Raw genomic sequence first — 18,638 nt, 5'->3', positions numbered from 1 at the left:
TGATGTTATAGCTACTTTGCATAACAGGAATGAATGTTGAAAAGCTAAATGGTATAGGTGAAAACAGTCATTTTAATCCTGAAGTCTATCTACCTGAAGTGATTTTAAAACACTGGTTTCAAAAGACTGAAAAAAATCACTAGGAAGTAGCAGGGAATCCATTTTACAGAAGTTATGTTGAGAAGGAGCTAAGGAACTGTGCTGTTCAGTCAGTAAATAGAAATAACTGACAATTGAATTTAAGAACTGGTTTGCTGATATTGATGTAATTCCTCAGCATTACTCCTTATTCATAGAGGTATAGATATACAGACTTGGAGGGGTTCTGCCTTCTTTGGGTGTTTTGTTCATTTTACTGAATCTGACTGTTTTCTGATGAAACATGTCTTTTCACAGCTGTTTTGGTCTGGGTTTGGGTTGGGCTTTTTTGTTTGGTTAGTTCTGGGGGAGGACCAGGGGTTTTAGAGGCTTTTTGTTTGGTTTGCAGTGTGATTTTGGTTTACTTTTTCTCAAGCTCTCCAAAACTTTTGGAATTCCCCCACTAAAATTTCCAGAAGTTGACTTTTTAAAAAACTAAAAGAGAAGTTTTGAATTCACTGAGGAAAACAAATAAAAGAAAATAAGTTGGTTTATTTTTCCTTTTGAGGCACTTCTCTCTCACATCTGCATAAAATCAAAAGCAAAGATAATAAAATTAGAACAGAAGCATGTTCTACCCAGCCTACCCTGATGCAATTAATAATTAAGATCAAATGGCTTGTAAAATACCTAACAGTATGATTAAAATGCTGTGAAAAGGTTGCTGTAAGAATAATTGCTTTTTGTTTAATGTAACCAAAAAACCCCCAAATCCATGGTTCAGTATCTCTTCTGTTGGATGTTTTCTGTTTTTAAAATTAATGTGACATAAGGCATTCTTTATGCTAATGTTATAGCTCCTTGGATGAGTTTAACACCATTATCTTCTTTAATGAATAATTCATTCCCTGTTGAAAAGTTAACTATATCATTTTTACAGTGTGTAAATGAAACTTTGAAGTGCAATTTAACTTTAAAGAACTTCAGATTATGGAGAATTCCTGTAAACCACCAAAAAGCGCTGTGCTGGCAATACTGTCTTGTACAGAAGTGTAAACACGTTATAGTGAGCAGGTTTACAAGGTTTAGTTTTGCTGCTGCTTTCAAAAAATCTTGGAAAGCATTCCTTGTTGATATTTTCATAGAGTGATGTCTTGGGTTTTAAAATAAAAATACTCCCTGTAAGCACAGCCAAACTCATCTCCTTAGTATCCTTAACTACTGAGGCAGGACCTCCAGGGGAAGGTGGTAAGATGTGAGCAGTACTCTTTTTTTCCCCCCACCCTTCTTGTACAAAACAGTCAGATAAAGGCCTTGGTGTAAGTAAAAGACAGAGGGATCCTGGGAATTTTTCAGGTATGTTTTCTAACCTAAGCAGGTGAGGGCTGCACTTTTGTGTGGGGTTGTTTTGTCTTTCTGTGGTGATTACAGGCAGAGGTTGGTCTCTTCTCCCAGGCAGCCAGCACCACAACAAGAGGACACAGTCTCAGGCTGTGCCAGGGGAAGTTCAGGCTATAGGTCAGGAGGAAGTTTTTACACAGAGAGAGTGATTGCCCATTGGAATGGGCTGCCCGGGGAGGTGGTGGAATCGCCATCACTGGAGGTGTTCAGGAGGAGACTTGACAGGGTGCTTGGTTACATGGGTTAGTTGATTAGGTGGTGTTGCATGATAGGTTGGACGCGATGATCTTGAAGGTCTCTTCCAACCTGGTCTATTCTATTCTATTCTATTCTATTCTATTCTATTCTATTCTATTCTATTCTATTCTATTCTATTCTATTCTATTCTATTCTATCTCTGTGTGTTAACTGGAACATTGTGCTTTGTGATTATTATTTTTTTACTTCCACATCTCCAGGGAGCTGAGCTTTGAACCTAAACTACTTCTTTTCCTTCCTAAAAATGAGATCTTGGTGATTTTTTTTTGATTGGTTGGGTTGGGGTTTTGTTTGTGGGTTTTGTTTGTGTTTTGGTTTTTGTGTGTGGTTTGTTGGTTGTTGGTTTTTCTTGTTAGTTAATGTGGATAAGGGGAGAACAAAATGGGGCATGATATTGTTTAAGAATTATCAACCAATTAATCACCACATCATGTTGTCTCTGAAGCTTGGTCACCAGTAATTGAGAAAGAATTTCAAGTTTATGAGGAGGAACATGCAGTTAATAGGTCAGTCCCACACTGTTGCCTTAACATTGGAATATGCATATTTATGTTTGTGCATCACATTTGACTTTAATTGCAGTATTTTTTGTATTTTATTGCATATAACTAAGTTCATATACATTTTACAATGCTGATACCTGATGAAGGAATTTACTGGGTGCTTGGGTTTGGTTTTATTGAGGTTGTTAGGTGACTGTATCTGAGGAAAGATGGTTAACCAGAATATATATTTATATTTGTATAACAATGACTTGTTTCCTGATGCTTATTGAGTGTCACCTGTAGTGAGACATGATTGATTGCTGTGCTTTGATAATAACATGACTGAATGGGGCACTGCAAGGCTGGGAGATCAGATAGAAGTCCTCCTGGGTGAGGAGGTATTAATAAAACAGGGACCCTTTCAATAGAGGCATTTCCCATGCACCAATTTCATGCTAAGCCATGCCTAGTTTGAAAGCTTCCTTGTATCTCTAAATCAATTCTGGAAGTTGGGGATGTTTCTTACTGTGTAAGTTTTTATTCTCAGTGGAAATAATGGCTTCTGGGTACTGGGGAGCAGCATGTGCTCCTTCTTCCTAGGGGAACACATTATCAGCTTTATTTTTATTATGTCCTTGCAACAGATTTTCATTTTACACATTTTAAGACTGAAAGCTGCTATATTTTATAAAAACCTACTTAGCAAATGTGTTTGTGCTTACTCTCTTTCTCTTTCCCTTTCACTTGCTTCCAAGGTCTCAGAGCTTGGAATCAAAGGACTCTAAGGGCCATTTATCTTAAGTTAGGAAACAAAGTGGCTTGAAATCAGACAGTTGTACTTCATTTATTTATTTACTTATTTATTTATTGTATTTCTTTTCTCTGTGTTAAGGTTTTCTGTATCTTTAATGGATGATGTTGTGGAAGAAAACAGGTGTATGTCCAGATCAGTATTGGTTTACTGCTCTGCATGCTCTTTCACTAGGCAGGAAGTTCCTTGGACGCTTCTTTCCAGGACTCTGAATGATAGAAATATGTGGCACTGTTCTCAGTCAAAGATAGATGATTCCTGAGGTATGTTGTCCACAGAAAAGAATGAGACAGGGGCAGGAGTAGGTATGAATCATAGCACTTAGCATAATAAGCTATCCCTCTGAATATGCTGGACTGTGGACAGAAAACAGTATTCCTTCAAATGAAAAATAAATCCTCTACTATTATAGGCTCCTAACAATGACAATTCAGCAGTCTTTGCTTGGCACCTGGATTTGTGATATTTTTGTTTTATTTCCATGAGCTATCATTACTGAAAGTTTTGCACTTGCCCATCTGCACACTGTGAAGTGTGAGCATTTTCATTTTCCTTTCAAAGCAATCATTTAATATAAGAAATGCTTTATGTTTTCCTAACAAATTTGGATCGTATGAAACATTGAAATAATCAGTTTATCCTCCTTTTCAATCCACAGTTCATGCTCTTGTCTCCTCCTTTATGCTAATTTCTCTTTCTTTTAGTCAAATGACATCCTTTGATATTGAGCACACAGAAAAATTCATTATTACCTTGTGAATAACACAAGTGGTCGTCATCATCAACTATTACATAGAAGATTAGCTTTGTCACTAAGAAGCATAATCCCTATAATACTCCTGTTCATCAGGTGACATTTAAATGAAGAAAATCTGTGCAATTTAGTCCATGGTCCTTGCAACTGTTGTTAGAGTGTTATATAGAACTCAGGTAAGGCTGATTGACAAAAAAAGAATAATTACCACACCACTTTTCCCTTCAGTGTTATTTAGCATAAGATGCTCAAATGTGATTTGCAATTGCTCTTCAATAGCTGCATTTTCCATGCCATTATTGGGCATTTGCTGGTCTCCAAGTTGTATTTGGCTCACCCTGCTCAGTGCATTTACTGATCTGTGACATATCTCAGTATTTTCTTCAAATATAAGCCAAGGCAGTGCATATTTGGGATGATATAATTCCTTTTCTTCAGGCAGTGTTTTGATATCAGAAATATGCATTCACTTGAAAATAAATGTGACATTTGCTTTCTGCCAAAGAATTCTGCTGTCAATGATAGGGGCTACAGAATCTACTCCTGAAAGCTATAACTGAATGCTGGTGTTCAATGAGTGGATGTAAATGCATGTTGCTGAAACACACGTGCAGAAGACAGGTTAACATGAACTACAGCAGCAAATAGCAAGACAGTATGTAAATTGTTCAGAACAAGATCTAAATTGAGGCATTGTGTAGCCTGGATGGTAATGAGACTTTTTGGTGCACATTGCCCATCTGTCCCTGATCACTTTTGAATTTGCTGGTCAGTTTTAATCATCTCTGAAATAAAAAATCAAAGTCTCAGAGATCATTGTGTTCTTATATAGGCCCTGAAAATCAGCAGCAAAGTAGAAGAGGGAGATCTAAATGGATGTCTCCTCCTAAAGCAACTGACAGATTTCAGTCATTGTAGGTTCTGCTTGGCAGAAATCAGACACCAACTGCCTGGCACTTGCATAGCCAAGACAGGCTACAGCACTCTGCCCTTTGGCTGTGGGGGATGCCACAGAAAACACAGTGGAAAACTGCAGGGAAGGAAGGATGTGAGAGACTAGGCGGATGGTAGGGTGTAAATCCAAAGAGAAACTGGGAATGCTATTCCTACTGCTTAATTGTTTTATTGTGCACTCTGTCTATTGGCAAAATTCTTGAGTGAGACTGAACCCAGGCATGAGTAACAGCAAAACAGTGTGTGGCTTTATGTTGCACATAAGCAAGCTGATAGTTTTACAAGGAGTTTCACCCAGTTTAAATGACCCTGGAGTTCCTATTAAGTATGAAAGAATTACATGTAAGGAAGAATAGTGCAGCCACTTGTGACTGAAAATCCAGCTAGTTGAATCAAAACTCAGCCCTCTTAATTGAGACGTAAGAGGGTTCTGTGTAAGACATGAATTTAGGACCAACCAGAAGAACAGAAGAAATCATGTAATTTCATGAACACAAATAAGCAAAAATTGAGGGGAGAGACACATTTCAACCATCCTCTATAGAGGATGTGAAGTAGGAAGTGCAGGGAGGAGGATAGTCTATTCAGATGGAAATATAACAAACTTAGTCCCACGACTTGGGGAGGGAGAAGAAATTTCATATCTGTTGAGCGGGGAGGTAGGGAAACTGTCAGTTTGCCATTTACTCATATTTTTTCTCATAGCTGCTGCTGTTATATTGCTGTTTGACTGAATACCTTCTAGCTGAAAAGTGATCTTTCACTGTTGATTTATAAGGAGGAAACTAATTGAAAAAAACTTGGCAAGGTGACTTAGTGGATGGGGAGGGATTCATCCGTTATGCTCTGATGCAAGTCCTGGCAGAACTAGTTACATTGTCATTATGTTCCTGGTGTCAAACAGCCAGTTTTCAGATTTTCTGACCTTACTGGTATTTTTTATTTATAGAGAGTTTTGTATGGCTTGTTGATTGAGTTCAGCAGCAGGGAAGGCAGCAGTGATCAGTTTTGCCCTAACTGAGAATCATTGCAGTCAATGGGAATTTCTGTAAGAGCTTTCCAGGGAGAATCTGCCAGCCAAAAGGCAAAGGCAGAACTAAATTATCATAGAAAATTGCAGCAAACCTAATTAAGCTAGGTTTGTGGAGAGAAATTGGTTTTAAACACATGAATATCTATTATCTGCAGTCACTAAAGATGCTTACAGCACAGACCTCTCTAGTAAATCATGCAGTACCTGGCTGAAACCTATAAGGACTCTCTCTCATGTGCCTCCATATGGTACAAGGTGTTTGATGTTAATCCTTAAGACAGCAAGTTTTTGTGACATTTGAAAAATGCTCACATATGCTCATGGTGAAGACCAATATGACTACAAACTTTCTGTGCAGTGGGGATGATACACCAATCTGCTCTCTCAATCAGTGCTTCTGCAACACAGAAGGACGGAGGAAGTGTTTCCTGGGCAAATGCAATATGCAAAATATTGTTCCTTCAGGACCTGGCCTATAGCACACCCTGGGAATCCCTTTACCATTTATCACAGGCTCTCTCTACTTGAACGGGAAGACAGTAAAATGCCATTGTAATAGTTTCATTAAGGCAGATGACAAAAGAGATGATGTGACATCATGCTGGTCAGAGAAGACTCTATCAGTGTTGCATAGTTTCAACAAGGCTCCTTGGTGAGTAAAGAATTTATTCTCTTCTGGCCCTTATACTTTTCCTATAGCTAGAATTAGTATCATTATTGGTTAACAATCATTACGCTGCCCAAAGAACCCAGTGAAGATCAGAACCCCATTGCTGTGAGCTTTTCAGTCCTGAGGATTTTACAGATATTGCAAAACTAGCTTAATTCATATTATGAGCTGCTCTATATTCTATTGCATACAGCTATGAGTAGAATAGAATAAACCAGGTTGGAAGAGACCTTCGAGATCATCACATCCAGCCCATCATCCAACACCATCTAATCAACTAAACCATGGCACCAAGCACCCCATCAAGTCTCCTCCTAAACTCCTCGAGTGATGGCGACTCCACCACCTCCCTGGGCAGCCCATTCCAGTGGGCAATCACTCTCTCTGTGGTTGTCAGCCATTCTTGTGGTGCCTTCATAAGATATTTATACTTATCTAAAGAATTACAGTCCTATAGCACCAGCCAGTTGACAGGATTCTGACATGCCAATAGTGTAATATGGATCAAGATGGTCACTTAGGAAACTGCTATAGCCTAAATAACACCAAAGATGGATACTGACATCTAAAGTCCTGCTAATTATTAATTTGTGTCTTCTGTTTTGCTTCAGACATTTGGAAAGGGGGAAAGAAGAGAGATGGAAAAAAATAGACCAATGTCAGTTAGACCTCTTGATTTATTGGGTTTTGTATGCATCTGTACTAAGGGCTCTGAAAACGATTGCCCTGTCTGGAAGTCACTAGAGGGCAACATAGTCTGGTCCAGTCCTGACAGATTTGCTACACCGAGAGGGTAGGAAGAAGAGATATTAAAGCTAGCTAAAGTGTTAGTACAAGTTTTGCACATTTTATAGGAGGATGTCTTAGGCTTCTCACATTAAGAAGATTTTCTAGGGTGATTGGTTTATCTTTTGTATGTTCACATGCTTGGAGATGAGATTCTAAGCTATTCACAGAGTTATTACTTTTGGCCAGAAATCCAACAAAATGTTTTGGACCTGGACTCAAAGAAAATGTTTACAAAGTGGTAATTACTGTCATGTGATGAAGGAGCTGAAGTTAGCCATCATATCACACAATGAAAATCTTTCTGTGCCTTGTAACTCTGCAAATCAGAATGAACAAGTCAGTACCTTGTATCTTGAAGAGAGGCAGTTTGGGTCAAAATGCTTCTGTAATAAAATACAGATGACCAAATGGAAGCTCTGCATTGTTTAGTCTCTCCTACATACATTATTGTTTCATTATAAAGTTTGCTGCTATATCTTCATTCTTTCTTGACTTCAGACATAAATTCCTGAAGGATTTTGTCTCAGCCAAGTGTAGAAGTATTTATTTGTAAAATGAACAGTCATGTTAAAAAACAAAAATCTTATTCCTTTCCTATAAAATAAGTGTATGAAGGTGCAGATGTAGACATTTAAATACTAGATATTGTGTCTGCAGAAAAATGTAGCTGTACCAGACAGGAAGAACTAGAGACCTTTTCACAGTCTGGCTGCTTAAAATGTATTAGTACAGGATCATACTTAGGACAGTTTACCTGGAAGAGTCCTACAGTGATCATCTAGTCCAAATGCCTGATAACTTCAGCATAATAACAGCCTGTTATTAAGGGCATGCCTCTTGAACACTGGCAGGTATTTATCATGGACCACATCTTTAGGAAGTCTGTTTCAGTGTTAACCACCCTCTCAGTAAATATTTTCTAAAATCTAGTCTGACCCTCCTTGGATGCAACTTCGAACCATTGCCATGCATCCTGTTGCTGGATGCCAGAGAAAAGAGATCAGCACCTCCCTCTCCCTTTTCTCTGCTCAGGAAGCTACAGAGAGCAGGAGGTCATACTTCAGCCTCCTTTTCTCCAAAGTAGGAAAAAAACAAGACCAGACACGGGGGGTTGAAGTGAAAAGCTGCTCTATGGCAGCATCTTTTATGTTTAATAAAATACACATAGTTATTTAAATATAAGCAGGGGGAAAAGACAGACTGTGAGATACTGCGGGTGAACCTACTCTGGCAGGGAAGTTGAACTACATGATCTCCAGAGGTCCCTTCCAAGCCCTACCATTCTGTGAGGCTCAGCACAAGTATAACCAAGGGTCTGTTATGTGCTGCTGGGTGCAAGTCTGTCCTGTAGTGCTCAAGCTGAATGATGAGATAAGGTGATTTTAGCTTCCTGAAGGATTTTATCTCAGCCAAACTCCCCCGTCTCTATTAGGACTTTGTCTGAACTACAGTGCCAGTATAAACAGTTGCTGTCATAATGAAGACAATAGCTGTTAAAAAGGAGTCAAAGATCAAACTTTTCTTTTTTTTTAAAGGAACTCAAGTTGTCATATCTGTATTTGCCAAGTAGGAGACTTGTGATATCACAATACTAGCAACTTATGAAGACACACATGAAAGGCAGTAATTATAGGTCAGTTTGAAGACTATCAGGAAAATACATAAAGTGGATGACAGCCATTATGTTATAAACATTAGGGACTAATTTTAAAAGAAGGTTTTCTACCAAAAAAAAAGAAAAACAAAATAAAATAAAAGGCAGTGGCCTTTTTGAGGTGTGTAAAAGTCTAAGGAGATTTGAGAGGATAGATGATTAGGATTATCTAAACTTGTGTCAAATGCATAAGCAAGAGGCATGAACTAAAGCTAGAAAAGGATCAGATCCTAAAGGAATGCAAGCAGAGTGTCTGTACACAGGGAATAGCTATGTTGTATTAAAAATAAGGCAATGAAACAAACAGTCATCACAAGAAATAGGGTTAGGAAAATATCAAGGAGAAAAAAAAGGTAACTGTGGGATGTAGCAATTAGCTCCAGACAATGCAGTGATACTAATAGGATGTGATGGCCACATCTGATTTCATAATTCCCTTGAAGTTTGTGTATTTAGATTTACTATATTTCTGTTAAGCAAGATCTGGTCTTCCTGCTAGGAGACATTGTCACGTGTGCAATACTAGTAGGAGCAATAGTAGGTATTTGTGCTGCTGAATAAAACATTAACCCTCATATGTATGCTGCTGTTTGACAGAACTGATGTATGAGTAAAATCTTTGCGTGGAATGTGTTCACAATTGCCACTCGTGCAGTGCATTAATTGCTGCATGTGATTTATTTGTTGCAGCTTATTTAAGTTAGGTTAATAAACCTCTGTAAATTCTCTACCCCACCCTTGTTATGCTGAATGCAGGAAAGAAAACTAGGTAACTCCCTAAGTAACTCCTTAGGTAATCAGGGAGCTCTTTAGGAAGAATTCTTTTCCAGAAGACTTCTAGTGACCTTAGAGTTCATTTAACTTACAATATGATCAATATCTCCAGTGTCACTCCCACTTCCTTCCTCAGTATTATAGGACATACCAGAGTTCAGCTGAGCTTTGCTTTGTTTTCTGTCCCCATGTATAAAGCCAGAGGTTCCCTCTCTATACATTTTTCTTCAGATATGCATGAGCAAGTCGACAGGCTAGAGTCCAGCTGAGTGTTTTGTGAATTACTACCTTTGTAACAAATTATTTATAACAAATTAAGTCAAAGGAATTACGAAGATCTTTCAAGAAACACTATCATTTCCAAAGACTGACTGTTCTAATAAAGCACTCTACAAAACAAATTTTTTCTCAGGGCACAGACTGTCCAGTTTAATGATTAATTTGCACTAAACATCTCATTAATAGCACAGATTGTTTTGCCAATGCTTCTGAACAAATATAATTGCAAAATTTATCAAATTCCTTAATGTATTTAGTGCTGCAAAAGACAAAATAGAGATATTAATATCAATAGCTAATGATTTATTTGCATGCTATGGGCTACTCTTTTCTGGGTGGGATCAGAGCTGTAGATCTGTATAGACTGTCAGATTCAGCAGTGGAGTTTCTCCTGGCAATAATTTCCTATACACTGCAGTGCTGTGTGACACAAGTCTCAAACTCAGTCGCAGAACTGAAAGAAACTGGTAAAACTCCCATTATCTCAGGAAATGAGTAAGGAAGCCAAGCAAGGTGAACTAGTTAATGCCCAAAGCAGAGATCTGTTCCTCTGTTAAACTAATTGAGGAACCGAGCTCTGACTTGGCCAGCTGCCCAAGCCACGCTTCTTCCCTTAAAGTGTGAAACAAGGAGCATGATGCACACTGGAGTGTCACAGAGGTGGGGGCTAGGATGTGCTTGTTTGAAACTGGATGTGCTCCTGCATCTGTCCCTTTAGATGTAACCAAGAAGGATCAAAATGCTCCCAATAGCCTTTATATACATGAGCTGTGACTACCAACAAAATTAAAACTGTGTCTTAGAAGCAGAGGAATTCCTTTTAATTCTTGAAAAGACTTATGAAAAATATTTACAACTGTTTCAGATGTTCTGATAACTAAGATATTTTCATGTATGTGTTTCAAATGCATATGTTCCATGCTTCAGTAACCAATGTTCTGTTGACTGTTAAAACTCCATTGTTTGGTGCAGCCTAGAGCATCCATGCCAATTTGAACAGCAACTTAATATTGCTGTTCTGTTTTTCTTTTTCTTGTTGTTGTTGTTGTATGTTTTGTTTTTGTGATTTGTTTTTTCCCCAGAAACTGGAATAAATTTAGGTCATAAACTCTTACACCCTATGTGTGTGAGTAACACACTGAAGTTTTATGTAGAAAGAGCTATTCATGTGCCCTGATTTGTATAACTGTTATAGAATCTGAGTGTCTTTTCCTCTAGGCTGTGTTTACTAGCTTAGGTGCAGTATCACACTGATAAGGCTCTTCTTCTTTCGAAGTCAGCTCTGTATGAAGTAATGTAGGTACCCGTGCCCTGTGAGTTATACATCACAGATGTGCCCCTAGGAGTTGTTGATTTAGTTCTTTCCTCTCCTGCAAAAAAACCTTGTGACCTTGGGAAGTGTCTGATTTCTCTTTGCCTTTGTTTAACATCTCTGGTAGGATTATGTATCTCTCTGCTGTTTTTTTAATGTGTTTCAAGTTCTGTAGGACAGGGATGGTCTCTTGGTACAGAATATACAGAACTTCACGAGACAGCTATCCAACTCGAGGTCACTGGCTGTTACAGTGTAATTTTACTTGATAATATACTTAATAGGAAAAAAAAAAAGTAATATTGAGATTTGTACAGGTTGTAACTTTTTGGAAATGTTAACAAAAATAACACAACAGTGACTGCACCAGTGAATCAAGTTGGCCTGATATCTCTCAGAGCTGAAGATACAATGTGTTGTGCCAGAGCACTAGTATAAACAGCCAATCTGTAGTGCAGCCAGCTGAAAGTTCATGGATGTTCTAATTTGGAAGGGACAGCAGTGTGACTTCAGCACATCCAGAAGTGCAGTGTAAATAGAAGTGGAAACTCCGAGCTTATATTTTTTTTAAGTGTGTTTTTTTAACTCAGAGGTAGATAATGTGATGAGCGTGAATTCAAGCAACTTTCTTCTGCAGATCTTTACAATTAGACACTAATCTTCAGAGAATATAAATCTTGCCCAGTAAGTTAGTGAAAATGTCATTTTCTCTTTGTGATAAGTATTAGAAATTTAAGAGATACCAAAACTGTTAATAGATTTTCTACATCTGTAACTGGACAGAAAAATAGGATCTCAGCTGCTGTATTAGGTTAACTGCTGCAGAGAGCTTTTCCAGTTGCAAACACATTATTCTATACTCCCATTTGACGACAAGTGCATCTATGCAATTTTCAGGTCTTATTCTCCTTGCTGAAGAGCATTGCCCATTGTACTTCACCTGCTAACCAGAGGCCAGCATAGTAGTCTCTTAGCTGTTCAGCACTATGGCTTTAATACAGAAAATGAAGATTCTAACCTGTTGCAAAGATTGATACCAGCTTTAAAACCAATGGACTATCTAAGCTGACACATGTCAGCTGAAGATCAAGCCTCAATGCATTTTCTGACATGGTTTTGACATGTCATTGGACAAATTTTCCAAGTAATTACATTTTGCAGCAGTTGTACCATAAAGGTTCAGATGACTTTACAAAATAGCTTCTGGAGTTCAGGCATCATCAAAGCAATACTTGAATGACTTTGGCAAATTTATGGTAGTTTATGAACTAGCCAACCTGTAGTTTTCCTCTTCAGCTAGAGTTTATGAGACCTTATATTGTGCAGTTTATCATTACATTGCCTTCTCATGAGCAGATGATTCCTTATTTATGGATGATATGTAACTAACTAGCTTCCCTGTGTCAGGGTAGGAGCTAGACACCATCTTAGTGGAATCCTGCAGTAGCAACATGTAATTTAAATAGAGCCTTCTGTCTTGTATATTAATAGTGATATAACTGCTTACAGATAGAATATCTCTTGAGAGCAGCAACCAGTAGAACACCAATCCAGGCTGAGGCATGGTATGAGGACAGTAAGTTACCCCTTTTTCCTCAAGAAAGTCAGACAGAACCACAGAGGTGTCTTTATTTGTATTAACAATTCATTAAATACTGGACATCATCTAACAAAGACTTGTCTAAAAAGTATGTTCATCACTCAGTACACTTAACAACTAATAGTTAATAAGCTCCTTTCCTTGCTATTTTTAAGTAGCAGCATCAGAATAAAAAAAAAACACAAACCTTGTCTCTTGAAAATCATAAATATACAAAAGACAACCATTATCTGTAAACTGGAGGGAGATTTTTAAGCCTTATCGTTGCTGTCCTTTCTCCAAGTCCTTCAGATGATTGTCTCTTTTCTACAAAAACAAGAACCAAGAGCTGGAGAGAATTCATTCTTTTGAGTAAAATCTAAAACAGGCACTTTTGCTTAATTGGAAAAGGGGGAATAATTTTTCCCTGAAAGGGAGCAGGTGTCTGGGTTTCCTTTAATTTCACTGTGCCACCTTCCATGCCTTGATTCTGCTCATTATAAAGATAAGGCTGAAATACGAATTCAGTGCTGACATTTTGGAGATGGACTTTTGTTCTGCTTTTGCAGTCAAGCTGTGTTTGTAAGGATGAAATTCAATTTGCCTTGCATTTCCTGACGCTGTAGGAAAAGTAGTGAATTCTGCATTTTAAAAAATAGAGGATCTTGAACCTAGTTGAAATGGATCACTATGGTGATCAGCTAGATCTTTCTGAAGACTTTGGTGCTGTGGCTGCAGATTTTGCACGTAAATATTCACACATAAATTGCAAGGGTGAGTGGTACATCCAAGAGGAATACATGAAATTGTAGACCCGATTAATACCGTCCAAGGAAATATATCTTTTGCCATGTATCACTGGAGGATTGTGCTGATACCCTCTGTCATTATACCAGCCATACAAACCCCAGCTGTACCTGTAGTTGTTTCCGTATGTTGGTCTGGGAATATAGGAAATGAGACAAGCATACTTAATGTTGCACCTTTGCTTAAACATGGCAGTGCAACTCAGTTCTATTATTAACAACTATTGTTGTGGGGGAAAAAAAGAAGAATGTTATACATCATTTAGACCTAGAGTTTAGGCATTCTAGGGAGACTGTGCAAAATTGTTTCTTTAGTTACATTTATCTAGCTCAAAGTATCTTTTTTAGGTTGACCAATATACACCTTTCATGTCCACCTGCACCATCCTTCTTGTTCCTCCATCTTTTAATGACATTCACTCATTAAATCTTAACTCCATGTGACTCTTTAAACTTATAGCATGAGGGGAAAGAGAGAATATTTCACAGTGGTGTTTTATCACACTTGTTCCTTAAAATGTTCAAGCCTATAATATTGTTCAGCCCCCAGGTGTAGAACATGAACTTCTGAGGTTGAACAGAATGATTCACTTGTTTCACTATGAATTCAAAGTGGATATGAAGCATAAATCCCCTTTTTCCCTCTGTAATATAGTAGCCATGAATCACAATGTCACACTGAGTCGATCATAATCTAACACTTCACGCTTCAGCCAACAACTTGATTTGTCAAGAGAACAGGCTTGGAAGCTGCCAATAGCATTGATTCCCATTGGAAAAGAAGGGATAATTAAGCCCTCAGTGAGCTAATTTCTTTTAAGTAAATAGAAATGGAGTAATGTTACATATGTAGAGAGTCAGTTCTTTACCTTCCCTAAACCACTGGTATGAGTTCTTTTTCTATTTCCGCCTGATAAAATGTATCCAGGATCATTTCATTTCACCACAGAGTAACACATTCTGCTATATCTCAATTAGGCAAACTGAAGCTAAAATTAATTACACGCAATCTGCATGCTAACTGGCCTGCAACAGCTTACCACCATTCCTGGGTACAAGCATGAAACTGTGAGCTTAATGATGAGCGTAAATAATCCTTGTGTTTTGTTAGAATTCTAGTGCACTGCACTGAGATAATGAACCAAATGGACTTTGAGTCCTAAATATAGCTTGTGAGTCCTAAATATGTACAAAGGTCAGCACCCATATTTCTGATATACTGTGATGTTTCCCCTATGGAGATGTTGTGTCTAAAGTCTGCTATGGGGATGAATTCCTGTCATCTCCTGAGGAAGAGGGATGCCTTCATGCTTTGTTTTCACTCCATGTGAACTTAGCCAAAAAGTGAAGGCCTCTTTTCCATGCAGGGGAATACTGACACAAATATCATCCTGGCATGCAGATATTATTTGACTAGGCTTATGAATATTTACATTAAAATTATGTTTGGTTATTGGATTTGAATCTCCAAGGTGCTTGTGAATTTATGAAACACCTAATAGTTCATGCAAACTTGGATAAACCCATTGATCAGACTGTAATAGATCCTTTAACTATTTCTCCTTTTTGTTGTAGAAGAGAACAGCCAGTACTCCTCCACTGGGGCTAAATCACTCCATCCTTTTTACTTGCTAAGTTTCATGTTTAGCAGAACAACAGAAAAAGAGAAGCACAGACTTTACAGCATAAAGCTGGAAGGTTCAATCTTGTCATCAAGTCCAATTTCCTATAATCATAAGTAATATTGCAGAAGACTCCTAGACTATCAGAGTCCTTGCTGTAGCCACAAAGCACTCCCCAGCATCCTGGAAAATCTCTACCCTTGTAATAAATGATCAGATTAGCTGTCAAGATGGAAATCAGTCTCTTGACTTCAGTCATACAGAGCAATCTGCATCTTCCTTCCATGGCTCCTATGTCATGTAGCTGCTACACTATTGTATGATTTGTGAGGGACAGGCATTTCCAAAGGGCAGTTGTGTCAGAGGGAAGAAAGCCCAAGTATCTTTGTAATCTCTGGGCATCACATAATCCTATGAGAATGAGACCTAAGGTGTTCTTTGTATTTCTCTGTAGGCTGAGAAAGCACCCTCATTAGCAGTCTTACAGCAAAGACAGAGTTATTTGGTTCAGCATGGTTATTAAAAAAAATCTGGTGATTTAGGGCCTAATCCTTTACTTCCTACTAGACTGAAATTGGATATAGTCACCGTATCATGTAATGAATGAGCTTTTTGTCCTCCTAGCGTTTTCTTGTTTCTTTTTACAACCGTATCTCTTAACAACCACTACCTGGTTTTCTTATTACATATTCTATAGTTGCTGGGATACATGCCATTCATAAGTCTCCTGAAACAAACTCTCTTTTTTTGGCATTGATGAAGCTTAATGTGGTCCAATTGTACTTGCCTTTTTCCAAGTATTTGCTTGGGTTGAATTGCTAAGATACCACAGCTCTGCATCTTCTCTACTCCACTGGAACAGAATCCAAACAGCCTGCTTGAATATGGCTGCTTTTCCACTAATATGTTATCTGGTGGTTTGTTAGGTTTTTTCTTTGTTTTCAATAAAAATAGAAGTTTTCCTCAGCAACCCAGCTGCTATTCAAATGAAGCTATGCAAATAATGCTTGAAAAGGGAATTTAAGTGGAAACTTATTTTGACATCTGCTTAAATTTTCTCAGATTTTGTTTACAGCTAAAAGCATTTTAAAAGTCTGTCAAAATAAAACCAAACCCAAATCCTCCTCTTTTTGAGTTTCTATGTCCCTGAGGAAAAACAACATAAGTTAAAGAAGCTTTATGAACTGTGACCACCATGTGTTTAACTGGTGTTTAGAAGCTATAAAATGGGTTTTTTTAAGCTAGCTACCTGTTGTCGTGTTAGAATCATTTTATCTTACGAAGCAAATTGTTTCTAGTGCTCTGTCCTTACTCCTTCTACTCACTTGTGTGATGAGTATGCTGTTTTGGGGAGTGTACCTTCTTTAATACATACTTCTAAAGTACCTAAGTCTGACACTGTGGTTCTTAAAATGCTAGTGCACATAGGGAGATTCAAACTAGATAGAAGGAAGAAGTTTTTTACACTGAGGATGGTGAAACAGTGGCATGATGGTAGATGCCTCATCCCTGGAAATATTTCAGGTAATGTTGGACAGGGTTCTGAGCAACCTGACCTAGTTGAAGATCTCCTTGTTGACTGAAGGAGGCTTGGACTAGATGACCCTTAAAGGTCCCTTCCAACCCAAAATATTCTCTGATTCTATGATATTATGCATCTGTCATCCACCACAAGAGATTCGTTTCCTGCCAGAAGTGGCTGGATAATTTTACATTACTAATAAACGATAATATGGGATGGAAGGACTTCTCTTAGTCACCTGTATAGAACATTCAGTACCCAGATCACCCATAAATGTTTGTCATTTTTAGAGGTAGGTATAACATCATCTAGAGATTACATGCACCAGAGGATGGAAAGAGAAAGAGAAGTGAAAATCCAAACATCTTAATTATTCCCAGTTCCATTAAAATCTCCCTGGCAAACTCAGATTTATCCCTGTCTTCCAGTAGTCCTTTTAAGATATTTGCAGTTCCTTTAGCAACTACAAAAATTCACTATAAGCTTAGTAATTTTCTCCCAATTGTTTGGTTACTACTGTAACTGAATAAATGTAAAAATGCAAATAATTAATGGTAAGCCATGACTGCAAATAATTTTGTGTTAGATTTCATTTTAACTCTTCCTGCAGCATTCACAGCACGTTTCCCTCTTCAGTCTTCCATGACATTCCAGTATAAAAGTCCTTCAGAATTGAAGAGTCTTCACTTGTCTTGGTTGTCAGGTTTCATTCTATTGTGTCAATAAAGACAACATTGTCTGATGTTGTTTCACAACAACAAACTCTTATCTAAAAAGATGATTTCAAACCATGTGGTAGTTAATGTGTACTGTGCAGTCTCTGTAAGAGTGCTTACAGCATATTTTTGTCTCTTTATAGTTATGCATATAGGAGGCTTTGTGGCAGACAGAAAGAAGTAACTTTGCAGCTGTTCATGGGAAGTGAGCAGCAGCTTAAGGGGAACATGACTCCATTTGTTTCAGTAATGCCACTCTGGATGAGCAAGGGGAGAAGCAGCCCAAATCGTGTTAGAAAAATCACATCTAGGAACTGAGATTTCCTTTTTGAGTCACTTTACAAAGTGGTGGAAAATCTGATCCTTAGCAACTTTTAGAAAATATTTTCAAGCAATATATATAACATATTTTGCACCAAAATAATCTGTCATGTACTGGGTGACACCTGCAAACGCTGGGTTTGTTTATCATTTACCTACCTCTGCATTTTAAGTAAGAGATCAAAACAGGAGTACTTCATAAATCTAGCAAAACAGCACTTAATAGTAATCAAGTTTGCATCCTGCATAAAGACATTTAGGTTCCAATAATTCATGTATCTTCATAGAAAATAACAGGAACTTGTAGAGAGCTGTGTGAGAATGAGGACAGATTTTTATCTAATGTATTTTCTGCTTTGACTTGTTTGTGTAATATCACAGGTATTTTAAAGTTTTGTCTTCTGCTACATAAGCTGTATGCTTGTTTGGTGCAAAAGTTCAGTGGATGTTAGTATCCAAGAACAAATTTGTATTACACAGAAGTTGCCTTTGCTTGTTTAATGTTCTTTTACACTTGATCAGCTTTGACCATAGAGGCCACGTTTCACTGTTGATTTTCAATAGAGTTAGGATTTCCATACAAGGTTCCTTTTATACCTTTCTAAAATCAGAGCACAGTGTAAATATGGAATACTTAGCTATGTCCTTTAAGAGGGTCTCTTCACTGTGTTGACAACTTACTTTACCTCTTAGCATGCTTCTGTTCTTTCTCTAAGAGATCAGTGTGGCTTAAGAGAGGAGCTTTAGCCCAATGAAATCAATGAATGCCATTTCTGAAGTCCCTGCAGTACTTCCTGACCTGCTCAACAACAGTATGTCA

This window comes from Melanerpes formicivorus, unplaced genomic scaffold (genome assembly GCF_026170545.1).
Source record: "Melanerpes formicivorus ecotype bairdi unplaced genomic scaffold, bMelFor1.0.p_v2 SCAF_10, whole genome shotgun sequence".
In the NCBI taxonomy this organism is placed as follows: domain Eukaryota; kingdom Metazoa; phylum Chordata; class Aves; order Piciformes; family Picidae; genus Melanerpes; species Melanerpes formicivorus.
This window is presented reverse-complemented; position numbering follows the sequence as displayed.